Raw genomic sequence first — 23873 nt, forward strand, 5'->3', positions numbered from 1 at the left:
GTTGGAAGGGATGCTGGGCAGCCTGATTGAGTGGGTGGTAACCCTGCCCACAGCAGGAGCTGGAACTAGATGATCATAGAATCATAGAATGGGCTGGATTGAAAAGGACCACAATGCTCATCTAGTTTCAGCCCCTCTGCTGTGTGCAGATCATCAACCAGCAGACCAGGCTGCCCAGAGCCACATCCAGCCTGGCCTTGAATGCCTCCAGGGATGAGGCATCCACAGCTTCCTTGGGCAACCTGTGCCAGTGCATCACCCCCCTCTGTGTGAAAACCTTCCTCCTAATATCTACCCTAAACCTCCCCTCAGTTTAAAACCATGCCCTTATTATTCTACAGTTCTACCATTCTGTGATTCTCTGGTTCTATGGTTCTTAAAAATCCAAGATAGAAGGTACAACTGAAATATACGGTATAAAAGAACTAAGCAGTCCTTAAGTCTCTGCTGGTTCTCAAAGGACTGCATTAGAGAGTGAGAACTGTGTGGGATTTTTCTCTTTATGATACCTTCATTCAAATTCATATGTTGTAGACATTTCTTTGTACAATATATTACTGTTACCCCTGTGTCACAGCATAATGCTGCTGAATATTTCTTTACACATAATTTTTTCATTTGTCGCCAAATACTTTGCCTTGTAATTACTACTTTGCAGTGCTCTCATATACAGTTTAATAAAGAATCTCTCCCTGGGACCTCCAGAGGTTCTTTCCCACTTCAATCATTCTGTGTGATGCCCATAGAGCTAAATTTTCTGGATACAATTTTTGAGGCTGCACTCCCAAGAGACAGTAAATTAAAATCGGTGCTCAGACTGATGTTTCATATTGCTTTCCTATCCATGTAGAAGCCAACCTCCAAAATACCAGACATATGCTACCCCTTGGCAAAGAGTTCACACTGGCACCAGAACAAAACAAAAATGTGCAATGATATATGTCTGATCAGTAATGCTGTTCAAGTATATTACTCTTCCTGTTTCCAAGTGATAAATTTCATTTACCTCCATTAAATAAATTTTACTATCCATGAAAGCAAAACACACACATACACACACATAGTGAGCTACAATCAATTTTGCCAGTAGATGGTATAATAAGAGCTTAAATCTAATTTAGTAAACGTAAAATAGATTTTGAATGTATACACATTTCATTCCAATATCCACAATACTGAACATTAAAGAAGTTTTAATAAGTACCTGTATTTAAAATTTTGGATAACCAGTTACAGATTCTATTTAATGCAGAGTTCATCCTGTTCTGTAGAGTACAATGTAGTGTGAAGCCAATTTGTTTTTTATGTTTGCTCCGTGAGAAATTTTGCACAACTTGTTTTAGAGAAAGTGTATCTATTCATAACCACTATTCATTTACTTAGCTTATTTCTTTTTATATACAGTCTCTTTAAGTGGGTGGAAAACATATGGATAGTCACTAGGATGCCTCCAGTTTTGATGCATTCTGTCTGTTTGCATTGCATAACATGTTCTTATCAGGTCACATAAATAACCAACACTTGTAAAAAGATATGAGCACTGATTTGTTTTTATTGCAGACTTTTGGAGGAACTGACCATTCAAGATTTTCTAGAGCACTCCAGAAATAGCTTTTAAAAGAATTCTGAATAACACAGTCCTGTGTAATTACATTGCTCTCTTTGCATGCCTGATGTATTTCCCTAATCTATTTATAAATAGATCATTAACAAAGGATCTTTTTACTGAAAACTACAGGAAAAACTCCTGTTTGTTGTCTAGGAGCAGTAAGATGGGCATTAGGTATGCAGGCAATGTGTGTGTCTACACAGACGTACATGAATACACACATACACAAGCCTGCAGGCCAACATATATCTACATGTATTTTATACTCACCTGTTTGGAACAGTGAAATTTGAGAACTGGAAAGAAACAGCACGAATGGGATCTGTGGGTGCACTACAGCTTTCTTAGCACTCAGATTTTTAGAAACTATTCAAGAAAGGTTCCAGAAATGTGAAATTTGTGCACTTACAGTCAGTGGGATTTAGATGATTAATTCATCCAAGTTCCAGAGAAGATCCCTCTGCAAGGGTCTGATCTTCATTGAGCAGTAGAGAAATTCCAAAAACTTAAAAATTACAGGACTGAGCTTTCCATACAATTTGGTCAAGTGACAGAAGTTTCTGTATAATTAGTTAGCTAAAGGAAAACAACCGTGATGGAGACCTGCGCATTTATTAATCCTAAACCCCAAAGAAACAATTGAATTTAGTAGAACTATGCCAATTAAAACCCAGTTAGAACTTGAAATCTTAATAAGTATAACAATATACAGGAGCAATCTAGACTACAGAGTTACAGAGCAAGTACAGGTCACTCCAAAAGTAATGCCTCCTATTTATTTCCATGCATAGTGAAAAGACACAAAAAGAACAATAACATTATTTGACAGAGCAATTTCTCAGCTACAAAATACTATTTTTCTACCACCATTAGCTCTGCATTTTTGCCATCACCATGGTACCTATTTTATGTACACAATAAAAAAAATGTACACTCTAACACAATTTTCTTAGTATTTAGATACACTCAGTGCTTAAACCTGAGAGAGTTCTCATCCATACCAATTAACCTAACTATGCAGCATTGTTCTACCTAGTTCTCTTTGAACATTCTCTTGCCATTTTCTTTGCTATTCATCTGAATTAGAGTTTCTTTCTAGAAACTGTAATCTAAAGGCTTCCTCAATCTACCTTTGCTTTCCCAAATATATGAAAAAGGTCTGTGTAACTAGCAGATAAGTTCTCTAAAAGCCAGCATTAAAAAAAAAGGGAGGCCATAGGATTATGAAGGACTTGGAGCATGTGATATACAGGGAGATATTAAGAGAGCTGGGACAGGCCAGCTTAGAGAAGATGGAGAAGAGAAGGCTCAGGGGTTTCTTGCGAATGTATAAAAATCCCTCACGTGATGGTGTAAAAAAGGCTGATATCCAATGGTATCCAATGATAGCATAGGAGGAAATAATTAAAAGTGGAAATACAATGAATTCTATTTAAACATGAGAAATAAATGTTTTACCACAAGGATTATCAAATACTAGAACAGGTTGCCTAGAGAGGCTATGACATCTTTGTGCATGGAGATATTCACAACCTGGCTGGACCAGGCCACTTTGTTGATCTTGCTTTCAGCAGGGAAGCTGGATTAAAGAAACTGCCAACCTCAGTCATTCTCCAATGTGAATATTCCAAGTGTTCTGACCTCTGTAAGTACACCCAGTCGTTTCAACAAGTTTGAGTTCACTGCAGAAGGCTAAACCACAAAAATACAGTGGAAAGAAGTTTTGTGAACAAATAATACAATTATCCAAGGTAGGATAAAGGAGGACAAATGATCATTCGCATCTCATACAGATTCTCCAGCTCCTGAACTGTTATCCCACTGGGAATCCGGTGTGTAAGAAATTTCTGCACCTGAAAGCCTTTGCAATAGCCTTTTCATTGGAACCAACATAACTTTTGTGCACATTTTTTGATTAATGACTTGACAACCTACACAAAAATGTATTTATGTTGTGTTTCTTCCACCTCACGTGAGGTTTCCTGCTTTCACTCAATCTGGTGAATCTCTTGCAAAGGAACAAACATCTCCATTGGTATACACAGAGAACAGCCAATTCCCTTGGACTGACTTCTATATTGTTACACAGAGGTGGGGTGAATCCCAAAGCTGAGAAATCACTCACCTACATACCTTTGAAAAAACAAACAAAGGTATCATAATCCAGCATACAACATCTGCTTACAGTTCTCACCCAACAGAGATGATGGCTTGACATCTTGAAGTTATTTTATGTATATTCAGATTTTTTTAAATTATTTTTACTTATCTTTTTTAACTGCAGTGCAGAGGTAGGCTTATTTTTCCAAATTGCAAAGTACAGCAATGTGTTTAAAAGTAGAAGCTCCTCTGAGGTTTAATTCAAGCTTTCTCAAGTAGCATGATTTCAATCTAACCTCCAAAATATTGCCATTTCTCTTTGTGTTCTCAAGGCAGACAAGAAGGCAAAATAAAGTCATAGCTTAAGTTTGACAAGCCTCTTCTATTATTACAGTGATGTAAAATTCTTCCCTGATCACCATATTCTCAGCATATTTACCAGTTCCACCCTTCCACCCTTTATCTAGGAATGTGACATGGCTCTGAATAGAGTAGTTTGGAGACTGCCATTAACAACACCATTGCAAGCAGGATAAAATCTGCAGTATTTAGGCAGACAGACATGTCTCATTGCTTTTGATTCTTCAAAAACAGTTTACAGAATCCGAACTAGAAGCTTAAGTTCAAATACTATAATACTCCTCCTGCTCCTTTTTCCTGCTGCAAATTGAAAGTGCTGTGTGTTGAGGAGCAGCATATGGGGACTGAGAAAGCAACAAGAGCAAGATTTTTCTTAAGTGATGAGGAAAGGCAAACCTAGCATAAAAACTGAGTGATGCTAATGAAACCACTAAAATGTAATCACCACTTAGGGAGGTTTTATTAAAGAATGAGGGGAGGAATAGCTTGTGGTATTGCTAGATCAGTTGTAATATGGGAGACACAAATGCATCATCCTCCAAAAAGCCTGTGAATCCTATATTATGGAAGTAATTCTGCAGTTACTCTACATGAGATAATAACCAAGTAAATACATAGAAAACTGATTCTTGAAAACAGTTTTTTCTGGAAGAAGATTTGGACAGATTCAAATACGAAAACAAACATTTAATTTTATTTTGTTTGGCAGTCTAATCAATAGCAGTCTTAGCAGTAGTTTGACCAGCCCTGGAATGATCCTCTCCAACTGTAACTGAGACACAGAACCATCTTCCTCGAAAATACTGAGCAAAGTAGCTCAAAGTATTTTTTTTTTCCCCTGTAAAACTATAAAAATTATGGAAATACTGAAAGATCATATTTCTTATTTCATACTTTAAGGAAAAATACTGAAGAAAAATGATGCGGTTTCCATTATGTAGCTCAAGCATTATATCACTTTGTTTCTTAATGTACCATGTCAAAGTAACTCCTTACTGAGTTGTACAATTTTTTGCATCTATATATCATGTAATTCATTACAACTAGCAAAAAAAAAGGTATTTAAAAATAAAATCAACTAATAAAGTTAATATGTCTTGATATGTTCTCTCTTTCTGCCATATAGATGATCAGCATTTTGAAAGGTACATATACATGCATATGCATATATCTTTCCTAAAGTTCTGGTAAAAATAAATAATACAACATGGGAAACCTTTAAGTTATGCAGGCATATACTACATACAGGGAGAAACATCCTGGTTTGATTTTGCATGGTATATTTTTGCTTAATTTCTTTCTGGAATTGATTATGATTTTTAGATGACTATTTTAAGAATAAATTTTCCTTAAGCAGAGTTTTTTTTTTTTACTCTTTTGAACACCTGGTCTTAAACATTGTATTTCCTCATTTATGCTATTTTTGCCCTCCAAATATATGGTCACTGACACAATTAACAACTTTTACCATCAGTAACATAAATTATGCTACGACCTATGAAAAGGAGCCGAAGACAGGAGTCATGGCCATATATAACTCTGTAAGGGTGCTATGCTCATCATATAGATGCTATTGGTCACCTTACTGCACAGAAATCAATTATTGGAAAAGGTGAATGTACCATGAGTACTGCTGAACTCCAGCTAATTCTGACAGTGGGAACTTAAGCAATTAATCTGAAACTAAAGCAGCTCTCTAACGGTTCAGATTTTCTGAAGGTTCTGGCCTCGTTTTTCACACATCTTGCTTGTGGAAATATGCTGAAGTTCCAGCTTCCCTCTGCTCAGACAGTTTGTATTCTATTACACAGAACAACACAGAAGAATAGAGAATCTACTAGAATCTACACAGAAGAAAAGAGAATGTAAGCAAGACTTGGAGGACTGGGACTGTAGGACTGGATTTTTGCTTGCTGGCCTTTAAAGGGAGGCAGCACTGGGGGCTAAAGGAACTAATGAAGGTTTTTGTTCCTGACAGGTAGTATTATATGACTTACAGAAAAAGGTTTGTTATGCTATGTTTAAATGAATCTGAATATATCTTAACAAATTAGCAAAAAGAACAAGGTTTTGTTTGCTATGATCTCAGAATCATAGAACAAAGTAATAGAATGATACACCTATAATCAGTAGTTTAATACCTAATGGCTGTTAATTCCTTCACGTGCAAGTAAGTGCAGAACACTTTGTTTTATGTCACTGTGCAAAATAGTACTTCATAAAATTCTTCATCTTAGATGAATATTTCTTCATGGCATTAATTATCTCAGATGTAAACATAAGAGAAAAGACTAATTAATTAGCAAATCTTTTGTGTTAGATACCTCTATTCTAGAAATATTAATATTTGTTCTTTGGAGTGCCTTGGATCTGATGAAAGGAGGCAATTTGAATTAGCAGCAGATAGTTCACTTTAGTGGATAATTAACTTTCTTCTTATTTTGCTCTAGATTTCATTAGACAACAGTTGTAGAACAAACATTTCTGTTAGTGAAAAGATGATAAATTTCAGGGTTAGATTACGACTTCTTAAAAGCAAAAAAATCTAAATAAGCAACAGTAAGCATAATCACAAAAGAAATTCAGAAAGATGAATCTAATTGAGAGATCAGAGCATTATTTGGTGGTTCTTTTAATGATTTCTATGGTAATTCAATGTGTTGACTCTCACCTCTGGAAGTATTCTATTATCTATGGGAGTTACAAACGGTAGAAACGATCTTCCATTTGTTTTAATTTGATAACTGCAATAATGAAATAGCAGGCATAATACTCTTAAAATACAGGTCAACACACAGCATATTTTCTTTCTTTATGTGCTTACATCTTTAATTTAACATTGTTTAGAAGTTCATATAATAATCTATAAGTTCCAGACTGCATGCAGAGGTGTTTGTTTTTTTTTTTACATTTATTATGTTCAGAAAATAAATTTTTGTCTAATAAAAATAATATTGTATTATACATAAATACATTCCAATAGTAATGTCCCCTGCTTATTGCTGTTGAAGGTACAACATATAGATTGCAGTAACAGTACTTGAAGCAAACTCGCAGCTACAAAACACAGTTTTTCAAGGCAGTCACACCATTAGTCTGCATTTTTGCCAGCAACAAGAGCCTACATGCTGCACTCAAAAAATCGGCATGGCTATCCAGAATGCACCTTGCCTTTCACATCACTTCACCACCACTGAAATGCTCCTCTCACCTTCTCACTGTACTCACATCTTCAGTTTGGTTTCCATAAACATTCAGCAAGTGTCAGTGAATGTCAACAGATGCTAGTTTTTCTATCTGTAGGAATTCAGTTAAACCCCTTTGCTTCATACGCACTTCTGTGTCAGACACCATTTTATCAGACTGTCCCTCTGCTGCCATCTGTTGCACAGCAACAACATGTGATGGAAATTGGTGGGAAGGTTCAACATCGACTGCCATCCCACCAACATCTGCCTCAGATGTCGTGGGCCAACATAACAAAACAGGAGGTGTTACTTCAGAGCAGCCCTTACATATGTAATATGTAATTAAATATATTAAATTCATATGGGTATAGATATGCAAACATTAAAATATGGAATTGCATATAAAATGCATGTAATAAACATATTTAATTATTTTCATTAACACATGCACATAGAGAGAAGTGTGAGAGAGAAATGGGGTTGCCAGGACACATCTCATGGGAAAAGTGACTAGCATGAAAGTGTGTCATCAGGAGTGCTGGGGAGTTACAGCTGGGATGCAAAAATACTGAAAATTTAGATTTAATTCCAAGGCATCTGGCTGGTGATGACCCTTCCAACAATGTCTGCCCTCATTTGTTTGCTATCCTCAGAAACAACCTTAATGCATAAATTAGACAGATAAAATTCACACAGTGCAAATTCAACTAATCATCTACTGTGGAAACACGTTAGAAGGATGAAGAAGCAGTCACATTGTTCCTTACACAACAAGGAGATGGACCAAAAACTGGCAAAGCACATCAAAGAGATCAAACACTGTATAAAACTAAGCACTGTTAATATTTTTTAGTATAAATACAAAATATTTGTTTCTCTTTCGGAGCACAGAGGAAGTGATAGGTGTCACTGAGGTATACTTAAGTTAAGCACATACTCAAAGCTTTATTGCCTCAAGGTCTCCAGACCATTTTTGTGAATGTCTTGGACCTCCACATCACCACATTGTTTTCAGAGATTATATTTTGACACACTATTCATACAAATAAACATGATCCCTCATATTTTTCAGTGCTTGCTAGCTTCAGTGCAGTATTAACTAGACTCAATTTCATGTCTGGAATTCTGCTCCTTGACAGTTTGAAAGCAACACTGCATAAGTTTCAGGCATACAATAACTCAAAAAGTTCTAAGAGAGAACTGAAAACTGCTCATCTCATTATACCTCACACTGGAAAAGGAGACCTCTCTAAAAATTAGAAGGACTACTTATCTGAAGAAAGAAAAGCACAGAGATTTATTTTTTAAGGAAGATTACTTTCATGAATCTGAACAATGGGGAAAGTTCTGTAGCTTCTTTCAGGCTCATTCAGATAATTTTAAAAGAATTACAATGCACTGGTGGAGAATAATCATGCAGACATTGGAACAGCTAGTGTAGCCTTCTGCACCTACACACCACCTGTCTCATGCACTGAAATAACCATACTGAAGCAGAACTCAAACCTTACGCCTTTCTTTATCTAATCAAAGTCAAATAAAAACATGACTTCAATTTCAATGCCCTGCACTTTATTGTGTTTTCACAAAAAAGGTGGGTGTCTTAGAGTTAATTAAAGAAGTCACATACAAGTCTTGAGCAATGGCACTTTGGACTTCTCAGAATCCTGTATAATAAACAAACAAATTTCGTTTTCTTAAAAATGACTTCCTTTAAATGCTATTATTACTACTATTACACTTCTTGTTCTTCGCTGTTTCAGTAAACAGTTCTTATCTCAACCCTTTATTACTCTCCCCAGTTCTCTCCCCCTTCCCAGTGTGAGCAGGAGGTGAGCAAACCACTCTGTGGCGGTGTATTTCCAACTGCATTTCATACTTCAGTCCTTCCTGTAGACTACAGTTCTCAGTCATGGCTACAGTAAAATTTACAGTACCTCTCTTAGACTCAAAGAGTTAACCACCATCACATGCACAGCCCCTGTTATCATACATATAGGTACGTGTAACATATATTTAACATACGTATAGTTACTTTTTTCAATGATTTGGTTTTAAAAAATGGACATTTGGCTTTGAAAAGCAAACAATTTAAGTTTTACACTCCCTTGGTGAAATTTTTTGTCATATACATGATTTTCATACGAAAATAAATGTTCCTGGATTTCACATATATTGCATGCTTTCCTTAAAACCTTGAAAAATTGTGCATTTGTCCACAGTTCACTGAGCTAACAGTTATCCTTCCTTTTTGACTCATATTTTCTCTTACATATCTCTTGATATATTTGTCAATATTATTTGGAACCTGAAAGAAATGACTACACTGACTTTTAATTTTTCTTAAAAATGGTAACTCAGATCTGTTCTGAAATTAATCTCCAGCATCCTGAATATTTTGTACACATCTTTCCATGTATGATCAATGATTTTTACGGCTTTGTCATCTGAATCAGTACGGATTTCATATGTTCACTGTCTCTCTTATTCATGTCACAGTATTTTACCACCTAAATTTTTACTAGAAGGTGAAGATATTCAGGATTCTTTATCTATCAGTCTCTGTTAGGCCGTAGCACTTTGCCTTCTTCATGATGCCTACTTCATTTTCTGCTCTTGAGATCTATCTCTGAGTAAAAAATCTACACAATTAATCCAAGTGATTTATTTATGAGTTTATTTTGGACTTCACCATAAACAATGAAATGAAAATGAACTGCATTTCAGCTGGAACTTTCAAATAAATTCAGAGGCATTAGGTACTTACATCTTGGAGAATGTTATAAGAATGATGAGGCATTGGCACAGATTGCCCCAGGAAGTGGTGGAGCCACAGTCCCTGGAGGACTGAAGGACATAGTTTAGTGGGCAATACTGGTGGGAGGTGGATGGCTGGATTAGATGATCAACCTTAATTATTCTATGATAATGAAATCCCTTCTTCACCTTCATTATTTCATCCTTCTTTTTGCCTAACTCAGCTCTCATTCTGATGACTTTGTAAGATTTTCATTGATTTCAGTGAGCTTCTACTCAACTATCACAGGCTTGAGAGACTGTCACATCTCATACTGCAGCACAGTAACTCTCATTAACAGTGCTCTCACAACTTACAGGAGTTATTGATGATTCTACCCATAGCTACTGCTATCCAGCTGGCCTCTAATGCTGAGTGTTTGGAAGGAATTGCAGGAAGCCAGACTTGTAACTCTTGAAACTATCAGCAATTCACTGATAGTTTGTGTAAAACCGAAAAAAATAGTCAGAGTTCTCTTAGTCTATTTGCTGAATGTACAGTCATTCAAAAAACACATAGACTAATTAGTGAGTATCTTGACTCTACCTTGTGCTCTCAGATATGCCAGACCTCCACTATGCAGGTTTCTGAAATTGCAAACCAGTTGCTATGACTACAGCAAGATCCCGTAGGATGGCTGTATTTAGCTGGCACATCCTGACCACCCAGAATACTAATGAAATGGAAGAGTGCAGTGTGAACTGCATGTGGAATTACCATGGTTCAAAATTAAAAATAAATAAATATTTAGAACCTATCCTCTCTGCAGATATCTTTTATCTTTCTCTGTTTCTGGATTTCAGCTTTAATGTATTATTTTAAAAAGCTTCATCATTTAAATTCTGGCAGCAGAACCAAATATCTATGGTTTTAAAACATAGTTAAACAAATTGAGATACCAGGGATTTCACACTAGTTATATTCAATTGCATTAAGCAGAAAAAAAACCAAAAGTTTTTTAGTTTGGCTTTATATAGCAAAATCAACAAAGGGTAGTCTCTGTAGTTCGCCTGTTTACTGCAGAACTTTACCTGTAGAATAACACCAATCAATTCAGCCTATGGTGGTGGTGATAGAAAAGTTGCTTTGGGGAAGGACCTGCATTTCTGTTGTTCTGAAATAGCTTGAAACCTCTAATCTAGGTCGACTTGGTTGATGGTATTCTTACAGTGAGATTTTGAGTCATTGAAGACTAATGTTACTTTTTTAAGAAGTACTGAAAATAAAACTTGTTAAGAACAGGCTCCAGAAGCTATTACTATCACCATCTCCATTCATGTCTAGTGTTTAATATTCCCTACTCTATTTGAATTCACACAGAAATGAAATCCGGTTTGGATTTTCAGTAATTTAGTAATTTCACTAGTTACATGCAAGCACCATTAATCCAGTCCTACACAACCTACAGGAAAAAGGGCATTATGTTAACTCCTCTCTTGAAACACCAGATTTTTTTTTAACATTTTACACCAGAGGTTTAAAGAAAGGATATAACTCTTAAATCAAACAGATAGAGTCGATATGCTTGTGGGTAAAGTGGATATAAACTGCTACCGAGATGTATATCAGGACATGAAAAAATTAAAAGATATCTGAAAGGAGCATACCTTGTAGTCTGGCTCTAAGTGATTATAACTTTTTAACTGCTATTGAGCTTGGGTTCAGGGATTGCAAAACTGGATTTGATCTCACTTTTCCTCTTTCACCAGAATCATCAGTGGGCTTTGGAATACAGTTTGCATAATAACACTGCTGAAATTTCGATAGCCACTTAACACTTACCTGACACAAAAAGTGCTTTCCAAAAAGGCTACAAAATGAGGTACTGCCAGAGCATACACTGCCTCCATGGGTCTAATGCACACTAAGTGAATTCTGTTTCATTTTTATGAGATGACACATTAAATAATTTTCATATTAGGTTTACAAGAATGCCCATTTCTGCTAAGGAACAGTCAAAGTTCATGTCACAGAACAAACTTCCTCACACTGGTCAAAAAAGTGATGGGATCCACAGAGTTGCAATGGCTTTCTGATAACAAAGGCCTGTGGCACCAGGGATGTGCATGCAGGTATGCTGCAGTGCTATAGATATTGACATTGACAGTGCTATAGAAGCTATTGACATCTATATTGCATATCCACAAAAATATATACAAGCAGAAGTCTGATTACAGGTCTGGAAAAAACAATCAACCATTAGAATATTCAAGCACTGGAACAAGACTCCAAAGACACTGTAAACACTTCATGCTTGGAGAGACTCAAAATGCCAATGAACAAGGCCCTAAGAAACCTGATCTAGTCTGAAAAACTGTGAACAAAGGCTGGAATACAGACCTCCAGATGTCTTTTCCAATTTAAATCGTTCCACTGTGGTACTGTGCAGAGGCATCTTGTTGATCAAATGAAAAGTCTCAGCCCATACATAAAGCATCATTGCAAATGTATCAGGTAACAGAACTACAGAGATTGCACTGCTGTGGAGTTAACTACAGGGATCACTGAGCAAGAAGAAATAATCTATAGCAAGATCCTGTAGTTCAGTCTGCAAGAGGATGCACACACATCCAATAAGCACATAGCATTTCTTGCTTTCTGTATCTCCCACACTTCTCCACAAAGCAATCAGCAGGTCGAAAGGTCTGCTTTCTTACCATCATTTCACATTACAACCTTACGTAATAAAATTTCCTCTTTATAGATCCCATCAGAAATCTTATAGTGCCTAATAAATTGCAAGCATTTGAAAGATTTACATAAACGATGTGACATTTTTAACTTCTTCACTATTTCACTGTCATTTAGAGGAATTTGCTGTTGGTGATTTATAGAGCAAAAGCACTCACAGCAGCTATGTTGTGTTGAACAGTTTTTACTATTTTATTTCCTTATAAATAGCAACGATTATTTATTTTTTGTATCTGTCTCATTTAAGCATTACAGTGCAGAAACACACTGTGGCATCCTTCCAATACAATCTTGTCAAAAAGGAAATCAAAATTCTTTGCATGGTGTTCTCTGGAACTGGACAGACTCTGCATGCATTGGAAGTATATACCATGTTTTCAAGAACAGGGAAACTGATATATAGCATTATCAAACCTTTTGACTATATAAATTAACCCACTCAAAATAAATAAAATAAGACCAAGAAAACTAGAGGCAGACTTGGCATAGTCAACATGAAAAGCAACAGCTTTAAAATGAAATGTAGGAGATGGTTTTACTGCTATTGAGGCTTTTTCCTGCTCACAACAGATCATTCTACCTCCCATAGTATTCAGATAGGACTGAGTCAAACCTCCAAAGCCTAATTCTGATTTGCACAAACACCATATTCTACATCCAAAACAAAAAGATACTCTTGTTGGTTTTTTTTTGTTTGTTTGTTTTTGCTTTGTTTTGTTTTGTTTTGTTTTGTGAGTGCATACTGTAATTAGGCAGGCAAAGAGGAACAAACTACCTTTGGTATAGATGAGAAGCAGAGCCCTTAGTGTGCATGTTCCATCATCATCATATGCTGACAGTCCATTTCCTATATGTTGAAAAGCTTTTAGCTGGTGTGCAGTTTCAGTATAAGCTCCAGCTGAGTCATTCTGTTCCAGAACTGGGAAAACTATCTATATGTTTAGAGTAAGGGGAAAGAAAAAAATAAAAAAGGAAAACAAAACTACACCCAAAAAACAAAAACAAAACAAAGAAACAAACAAACAAACAAAAAACCACCAGCATGAAAATACCTAAAAGTCCACAGATTATTCAAATAATAGAAGTCTGGTATTGTGACTTCCTCATATCATTCACAAAACCCACCTCACAGACATTAGAATCTGCTCCTCTTGTGCAGAATTAATGTAAACCTATTGACTAATAAAATAACTGATGGTGTGAATAGGTTCAAGACATTTCTGTAGGAACTTACAGTGCAAGACAATCTGTAACACAGAACCATCAGGATGTTGAATATATCCAGTGTTCTCCCTGTTCTGATAGACAGGTGCAGACTTCAGACTTGCAGAAGATACATGTCCTGTTCATTGCCTTTTTTGTTGCTGTCTTTACTTCCCCCCAAAGAAAACACTGCTGAAGTATCAGTGACTGACACTGAATAGAAGCAGCTTCCTTCCCAAAGATGTCATGTACTCTCTCATAAAATAAAAATGATTTGAGTTTTACAATCCATTTTCTATTCCAGTAACAACATCCTAAAGTGCCTGCCATTCCATCAGTTCAAACGCTTTACACTTGGAACAAGGAAGCAAAAGAAGTTTAGCAAAGATAAAGAAGCTATAAAATGATTCAGGGTAGAAAAATGATTATTATTGCTTTGATTACAATGTACTATAAACACAAAGTGGCTGCAAACTAGATGAAAAATTACAGCATAGGGGACAGAGATAGTTCAGCAGATGGATCATCCCAGCTTCCCTTCTGGGATGTGCATGCACTTATCCAAGTTTGAAGCTAAAGCAAAGCACCCCTGTCACACTGTAGACATATCAAGAAGCAAAGTGTGGTTATGAAGAACCTTACTTGAACAGGTCTTTTAAACAATCTGATATCACAATACAGACATCTTGATCATTCAACAATGATATTGTTCAAATAAACTTCATTATCAGTGTTCAAAATTTCTCAGAATTGGATATGTGCATCATCATCACTTAGCTATTCTTTTTGTTATTAAAATTCTCCTCAGGAAACTTACATTTTGCCAATTAAAAATGAAAAATCTGAAGATTTGGAAATGCTATCAGTGGGTACATGATTTTGCAAGTGATAGAGATGACTAAATTTTCTTAAATTTGTTAAGTCTGACCCAATCAGACTGATTTTACTAATGGCCTTAATTTAATATTTAGTCTGTAACAACATTCTGTCTGCAATGAGGGCTGAGTCTTCAATGCACCTTACAGCTCTGCTCCCACATAAAGAGGAAAGCAAAACCCCATGAGTTGCTTCTTTGCTGGCCACCCAGCCCAGGTGTGAGTACTGAGAGGCAGGTGAGAAGCAAATAGGAGACCAGAACTATAGCATGACTTCCCTGAAGTCAGGAGGCATCAGGATGATCATCCACAACAGCAAACAACATCATGGAGCACCTCGTAATTTACACTGAAAGAAACCTCTAAGATCGTCAAGTCCAACAGTCAACTGAGCACTGCCAAGTCTACTACGTTTACACGTTCTTTTAAATACCTCCAGTATGGTGACTTCCCTGAGCAGCCTGTTCCAATGCTTCAGAATATTCAGCTTCAGTAAAGAATTTTTTTGTAATATTCAACCTAAACTTCCCGTGGCTCAACTGTGTCACATGAGTGACAGAATATAACTTACTGGACTTACTCCAATACTTAATTTAGAACAATCAAAACTCTAAATCAAAAAGTCATTATGTTTTGCAAAGCACTCTACAACATGCCTTTATTCCAAAGGAAGCAACTCTACAAGGTCTAAAATCTTGTGTGAAAGAAAATTCAGAAGAATCTCAGTAGAATCTGACATACCTGTTAATTTCACTGGTGTAATGATGATGAGAATCTGCCCCTTGTCACCTGAAATATTTACATATTTACATACATTCTTACAAGGTGAAAGCAGAGAAAGAGAAAAAGCACGTATTAGGTTAATACTTTATTATTAAAATCTTCTGTACATGCAATAATTAAAATTAGAAAGGAAAATAAATGAATACTTAGCATTATTTCTAAGTAATGTGGTAATTCAAATTAATTAAAGGGAAGAAAAATTATCCTTTCACTAAACAAGCAAAAGAACATTCAGTATTAAGGATTTTCTTGAGCAGCTCTTCAAGTATTAATTGATATACCATGGCTTAGTGCTTTAGTAATTTGTTTCAGAATTACTTAGGTGACTCAAGAGAGTCCAAAACTACCCATCCAATCCACTACTCTAAAAAAATGGACTTTCCTAAATACTTGTGCCCAACTTCCACAGAAAGGTGGAAACAGTCCAATTTTAAGGTCAGGTATTTCTTCAAGGTATTGCTCTGAACACGGCAAGGCAATAGGCAATTATGTTGTTTGACTCCCATCCCTGTATAAATTTCAAACTAGCCATATGAGACAATGGCTTAGCTGATAACAACTGGTTGCTGTTTTAAATGTAAAATACTGAAGGCTAACAAAAGGGTGCTGGAAGTTTTGTTAGCGTGTTTAATTGTGCTAAATAACCTTGATTATAGGATCCTGCTTGACTGAAAGATTATTTTCAATCTTCCAGCTTTTAAACTTTAAGTATTCTAACTTTTAATAGAGGTTTCATTGCACTCGAGGAATGGCTACACTGCAGAAAGAAGACAAAGATTTTCCAAAGTATGTGCAAGAGATATAAGGAAAAAGGCCCTCCAGGATAAAAGATGCTGTGCTATTTAGCAGTTTGCCCAGGGATATATATAGTGACAGCATCAAGAAAGTTGCATCAAGTCCAGAACAATTTCATTTTGTTTCAGCAGAAACAATTCAGATTACCATATAGGTTTTAGCAAACCTTTTGTTCTTGAAATTTTCTGGTAGAAGGGCAATGGCAGTTGCCTATAAAAACTGTATTGGGACACTAAGAAGAAAAGGGAAAAGAAGAGTGAAGAAAAGGATGTGCTATCAGTCTGCCCCATATTTCTTAAACAAGTCCAAGATTTCTCAGAGATGAATCTTGGGAAACCAACTGGACAGAAGGAAATAAGAATAGGAGAGCGGAATCTGACTCCACAAAGATTTCTAGTGCGCTAGAACACAGACTTTCAAATGGAAATGGAGCTTGTCTGCTGCAATGCTATTGAATGCTACTGAATGACACAAGGTCTATCAGTGTAAAGTGCCCAGAATGTTTTTTTCTATCTATTAAAAATAACTGTCATCTGAGAAGTATGTATGTGCAAGGGCAGTGCTAATTGCACTGATTATAAACTACAGTTTTCTTCATTTTTTCTAAGGTACCACTGAGGTTACAAAAAAATGAAAGGAAAAAAGAAGAGCGAGAAGAAATGAGAATTTCTAAAGTGATTCTTATGTCAAAATTGTGCAATGTTTGTGAGTTATGTCTCTGTGGGTTCATCTGAAAAACCTCTGAGAACACAGAACCAAAATTAGAGTCAATCATCTGTCTCAAATTTATGAAGAGAAATTCTAAATCAGCTGTAAAAACAATGGAAAGAATAATTCTGAAGGTAGTAAATGATATGAAGAAGAAGCATCAATAGACCAAAGAGAAAGATGACAATCACAATCTTAGGGCAGATGAAGTTTTTGAGGCCTCTATCCAGTCAAACATTAAACTGACAATAGCATTTTAATACTACGTTGTTATAATTACTTTGCAATGAGCCTTTTGCCTACACTTCATATACTAATGTGAAAATGAGGAGGCTATTCGTTCCTGTGTAGAGAGGAAATGTCAATAAAAGCACAGTTATCTGGTTTCATCATTGGAAAGCTGTCACATCTGTAGGAAAATATGTACTAAGCTCTTTCTTGAAAAGCATGTATCTTAGTGCTAATACGGTGACGAGCTTCAGAATTAAAATAACAATCCTTCAGAATGTTTCCACTAACTATAAATATATATCATACCTTAGAGCATCATTTGCCAGGTTCAGTATCCGAAATTACCTGCCCCCCATTTTCTACACCTGTTTCCACATAAGACATACAACCTTTGGGTACTCAGTTACATTTTGAAAAAATAAAATGGCTCTAACCTTGAAAATGTCAATTAAAAACCAAAACAAAACAAAAAACAACAACAGAACAACAGCAATAAACCACTCAGCTCATACTCTGGTTGTCAATCTTATTTTTCCTTTTTCCTCCTCAGGCTGTATACTTTATTTTTGAAATTGTAACCTGAAGGACTTTTAAATATACAGCGCTGTACAAATGCCTACTAAGTAGCATGATATAACATTCTGGGGAATTATGCTAGCTACCAACAATAAATTAAATGAACACTGCTCAATCATTACTCTCTCTTGTATTTGTGAGTTATAGGGCAAAAACATTCATTAGTGCAGCACAGCACAGGGAGTTCTCAACAAATAAATAGTTCACAAAGACCTCAGCTGAAGTTTGGAGCTGCGTGACTCAGTTTGCACTGATGTGCCAGCTGCAGGCGATGTTGGTGTAAGTACCTGCTGATACATTCCTGGAAACTTACATATGGCAGGACACAACGGTTGCATAGATCTTACTCTTGCTTTGCCTTTATCATTTTTCCTTTCCTCCAGCTGCCTCTTCTGTTACCCAACTGACTGTGTCTCCCAGTATGCAAGAGGAGCAGAAGCCAAAAGCATTAATATTCATCAGTTCTGCTTTACTTCCACTCTACCAAAGTTCAAAGGATACTGTAACAAACAACCAAGGGCTCTGCCCCGAAACTAATACCCCTATTTATCTTTGTGTGTTTCACTGGAGGACAGCACAAACAGTAACTATCTTGTCCTAAATCAAACTTTTATAAACTGCTGTGATTAAACTCTAAAATTTCCTTTAAGCTTAGCAGAAGCTCAGAGATTTATGGTTCACCCATTTGTAAAACGCAATCCAAGTGCCCACCTCTGTTGGATGCCTCCTGTGCCTTTTTTTCCTCCTTTTTAGCATCTCTGACAACATCCAAGCACTCATACAAATGAACATCCCTATGGTAGTGTGACACGAGCTTCAGTAATTCTAACTACTCTGAAGGTCCTGATGTCTTGCTTTAGTCCTTCTTGATGCAATTTACTACCTTCATCCTTGCTAAGAAAGCGGACAACTATAATCCTTCTCTTTCTCTCAGATTTATAAAGTAACAGAAGTTCTACAAAGCTGCTACAAGCAAAACTAGGAACATATCTAGGTCACTAAAATGAAGTAAGTCAGCTCTTGCACATTTAGATCTTGATACCTCTTGGCTCCTGAGAACTAATAATAGGAACTTTTGCTAGGAGTTCATCAATTGCAGATGTCACAGAGAAGAGAAACTCAGGCACAGTAGCAACCAGTCACAGGCTGAGCCACCAGTGTGAGGCAGCCACAAAAAGCTGTAAACCAGCTAGTAAACCAGGCATCAAGGTGTAACATGTCTGCACTACATCACATACACAGGCTCTGGTGACAGCTGCTCCCTTGAGAGGAGAGCAACATCCTTCGTGTAAAAAATACTATGCTGTCAGTAGAAATGTATCAGTGCTGTGTTTGTATATTCATCACCTCATCAAACAAGGAAAAAGTAAAGGGGAGATTCATAGCCTAATTTTAGATTACAATTAACATTTTTGTTTAGTACATCTTTTACTGAGATCATACAATCCCAAGTGTCCCTTTTAAATCAGATTATGACAAGCCTGTAGCAGATGTTCACAAGTTATAGAGAGAATTATTTCCTGAGCACTGAGAATAAGATGCTGCCTCTGTAAATTCAAAAGAAGGTCTGAATTTGAGTTAGCAAACTGTTTCCAGATACCAGTCTTATTTTTACCTTTACGCATAGCCAAAGGACTGACCGAACTTCAGTTCAACCCTTTGTCTTAATGTAAACCCCCTGTATCTTTCTTTCAGTATTCAGCTAGATTGACAGATAGCTCTTTCTGCTGGGCTTTGTGCTTTTAACAATCCAGAAGAGAGATGAGGTAGGGAAGGTATGTGTAAGGATAGGCTTGGCGTATCATGGTTTTATATGCAAAAATTTCAATCCTTTCACACATATGCCCCGTATAATTTACATTCTTTTAAAATTTATGAAGTGCATACTTCTCTCTTTAAGCATCTGATAGGTCATAGCACAGAGTTAGCCTGAAGTGCATGGATCTTCATGGGATGCTTAGTGCTAAAATTCATGCCGAACAGGAAGAAGCTTAGTGTATAATTTAATCCCAAATCATCCCATTTATAAAGTCTTTTTTTATTTGCACAAGCATTTATTTACCTCCTTGTGTGCTCCAACATTTTAGGATGTATAGGCTACTCCAAGAGACCCAGTATAACAATTAACGTGCTTAACGGTGCTAAAGCACATTAGTACCATGCAGCAAGCCAAAACAGCCCTAAAGGCTGAAAGACTGGCTTACTCAGCCAGCAGTAAACATCTTGAAAAGCTGAGAATTCTAACCCAGGTTATTTTGCCTAACCCAACCTGTTCTACCACCTGAAGGTACTCTAACTTCCAGAAAGGCAGCAGTATTCTCCTTAAGCATACTAAGTTACAGTTCTACTCCTTCATCTCTTAAATCCTTTCTCTCCTTGCTACTTCTTTTTTCTCCTCTTCCACAGAGTACTCAATATTTGCTTGGCTGCACGTCTCCCTCTCCTAGATAGATCTGGGGAAAGTATATACATGTTCCTAAAAACTGCGCAGGGGTAATCAGTATATTAGGTTTTGTCATCAGTGTTTCAAACATACCAGCACCCAGACCATGCCCACATGAGGGGCCCTTCACCTCCAAGACTTCCTGCTGCAGCTGTAAGGACATAAGTGGGTCTGACAGGCTATAAAGCATACTGCTATCCTCACTATAAATATTCTTCTAACATGTGCTAAAAGACTGTAACTTTAAAAAAAAAAGAAAAAAAAAAACAACCACCAAAGTGAGAGCTTGCAAATGGCAGTACACAGGAATAACAAGCTTCTACACAAGAGTATTATGCACAAAGAGGTGGAGGTCAACATCAAATTCATGCAGGCAGAAAGACAGGTTTGCATAAACAGGCTTAGGCTCTTGCGTTTTATGAACCAAGAAGTGAAGACAATCACTCATGCACTTTTCTGTGTACTGCACTGCAGGGCACTGTGTCCCATTTTCCAGGTAAATAGCTAATATTTCTGTATAATTTTTTTTATGTAAAAATACCTCATTTTTTGATTGGTTGGCCAGTTTTCCACTCAATCCGTCAATCCGTCTGTGAACATCTGTAACTCAGATGAAATCAGTGTTTATCTGTCAGTCCTATCTTCTCTTTTTACACACACAAAAATCTCCTAGCACAAGTATAAGGATGGTGACTGTGAGCTAATCATATCTCCAAGGAACTGCATTTCTTGAATGCACTTAATTCTTCCTGAGTTCCAACTGCAACAGCTGTAAACACTTTGCAATAATTAGACTCTGACAATGCTTATTTCTTAAATGTCTGCCATATCCAAGTATGCCAGAATCACAACCCATTTAACATGTCAGTCACAGGATATTAATAGCTTCCTCAATACTGTTTATCTCCTCCGCACTAAAAGCATTCTTTTCTGACTTCATGGCTACCCAGTGAGCTCAAAATCCCAATAACTGTTTTGAAGCCTTTACGTACAATAGGAGGAGCCTCCTTTCTCATGCATCCCTTGAAGCTTTGACAGCAATTTTTAAAGGACTGGAGAATTCTTTTTCACCTTTAATTTCTGGACTTAAGTATTGTAAAACAAACAAACAAAAAACAAAAAAACCTACCTACATGATAAAAAGAACGTTCCCCATTATCTCTTGTCTCCTTCCACCCCTCAATACTTCACTGCAGTTAACTCTTACTAGCATATCACCATTATCAAAAAGTAGCAGCTGTAACTACACTACCAGCAAAACACATTATTTAAATAGAAAGTCATCTAAATACATTGTAAAAAACGAACACCTACAAGAGAATGTTCTTAAGTATTACTTGTATTAGCTGGTGTCCTGAGTTTGAGATAAGAACTCTTGAGACGATGGTAAACAATCATCCTCTCCCAAAATATTAGCCTTAAACCTAGCTGAGGACAAGATGCTTTTATTATTACTTTTCTCCAGATTCTTTCTTCTAGCAAGATCTTTCTGTAGTCATCAATTATTCATTAACCACTTTAGACACGCATGTTCTGTGTTCAAGTATTCAAAAAAGTGCTTAGAAGTACAGGTGAGTAATCAGTCAAGTTCATCCACAACAGAAGAAAAGGAGGAAGGAGTTTTTTCATGCAGCTGTGGGGCATGGGAATTACTTGGAATGATCACATTCGACTGGCAAACTAAAAATTCCGAGTGCTTTTTAAGAGACAGGACATAGCCTCTTATTTTTTAGACTTCTAGTTTTTGGACAGAGTAGAGAATGGAAGTCACAGTTTCTAACAGTTGTTAGCACAGTTGCTAATGGCGAGGAAGGAGAAACAGAAGAACATAAGTATTAGAAGATATCTTTAAAAATATTCTTATTTGAAGACACGGGAAACATGAAATGTCTTCTCTTCCTCTTCTAGTACATTTTAAGTACTTTCTTCTCTTTTGTAGATGTGTTTGTATTCTCTATGTTTTCTTTTGAAAACAAACCAAATATTACAAATGGAGATTATTCTTATTTAATTCCTTTTGGAAGAGATATCCATAAGGCTATGCCCACATGTAGCTAATTTACGTTCCCTGAAATAGTGCTGAACTATTTTATCATTCATGGTCAAATAACTTCTTTCCGTTTGATATCATCTTACCTTCCTTAGCAAATAGTCAAATCTGTATTTACTTATGCACTTCTTTCATCCACTAATTTTAGTTCTAAACTCTTGGTATACAGACATATTGTGAAAAGTTAGATGAGTGCATAGGGTGTGCTGATTTGTAAACCAGCACCCAGAGCATAGCTTTAAAAAAGACCTTAGAGATGATCAAAAGCTCTTAAGGTCAGCCACACTTATTTTACAGTCACACTTACTTGCTTTACAGGTCCGAATTCTTCACTCCTATTTCTCTGACCTGAACCTTGAAATACCATAGTACAGACATGATGAAGAACCTACAATTTCAGCTACACTATATTCTCTGTTCTGAAAAACTACTTTTGTCTGCTTTGCAAAGACTTTTATTACATACTTGTTATAGAGACAGAAATACTCTCTAGATATATTTATTTATGACTTATTCATTATCATCCAATCAAATTTTATAGTACTCTCACTGCAGAAATTTTGCTGGCTTTTCCATAAGTACTGTAAAGGTTTCTGTATAAAAAAACATTCCAAAATTCTAGGATACTAATTTATATCAGTTTTCCTATGAACTGGATTCTATCATTGAGTACCAACATACAGATCCTTCAAGAAAAAGAAAAAAAAAAAGTAAATACAATGGTAAAATCTTTCTTAGGAGATTGCATCTGATCTTATGAACAAATGGCAGACTTTCTGGGCACTTGGATGAATAGTTACTGTAGCAGCTCTGGAGGATGAGACAGAGGCAAGGGAGCAGATTCTAGCTGAAATACTAGTGAAAATTCAGCAGAACAATGAAGAAAGGCATGTTTTCTTAGTGTGTTCCATGCTTTGTTAGTTTTAGTCAAATAGGAGCACATGGTCTTTGAATTACATATGCATGCTGATGTATTGCGTGGTTTCTCATTCTGCTCTGTTTTAAGAAAATAAACAAACACTAGATGAGAAGAAATAATTACTGGAGATTTAAAATTCATTCACAATTCTGAGAGCAGAAAACAATGAGAGAAGCTATAATCTGATTCTAATTGGAAATTAACACAGTTACAGATGGAAATTTCTCTATAAACACAGCTAAAAGATTTCATCCAAATCAACAGCCTCTTACCTTTCAAAAGGAACTAGAATTTCTTCATACCCCCACACTGTGGCACAAGATGAAATTGAAAAAAAGGTATTTCAGCCTCTAGAGAGGTGAATACAAACAAAAATTTCATTTCATTTCACATTGTGCATGGTTGCCGAAGAGAAAAATTTTTAATTGATCTTACTCATTTCCACAGTATGCCAAACTATAAATTCTTTGGCAGCTTTTGTAAATGCCATATGGGCAGAAGGCAATCACAACAAATCACGTATCTTCCTCCTTCATACCACTCAG

At 36.3% G+C, this 23873-nt stretch overlaps 1 long non-coding RNA gene across 1 annotated transcript in view; it reads right to left on the minus strand.

The window, feature by feature from the left end:
- LOC128081479 (uncharacterized) overlaps positions 1 to 23873 on the minus strand; it is a 178824-nt gene that overhangs the window by 93454 nt on the left and 61497 nt on the right. Inside the window, exon 3 of the long non-coding RNA XR_008207203.1 lies at positions 8888 to 8924. This is a non-coding gene — a long non-coding RNA (uncharacterized LOC128081479). The remainder of the gene's footprint in view (positions 1 to 8887; positions 8925 to 23873) is intronic.

This window comes from Tympanuchus pallidicinctus, unplaced genomic scaffold, assembly GCF_026119805.1.
Source record: "Tympanuchus pallidicinctus isolate F22 unplaced genomic scaffold, pur_lepc_1.0 scaffold21, whole genome shotgun sequence".
NCBI lineage: Eukaryota > Metazoa > Chordata > Aves > Galliformes > Phasianidae > Tympanuchus > Tympanuchus pallidicinctus.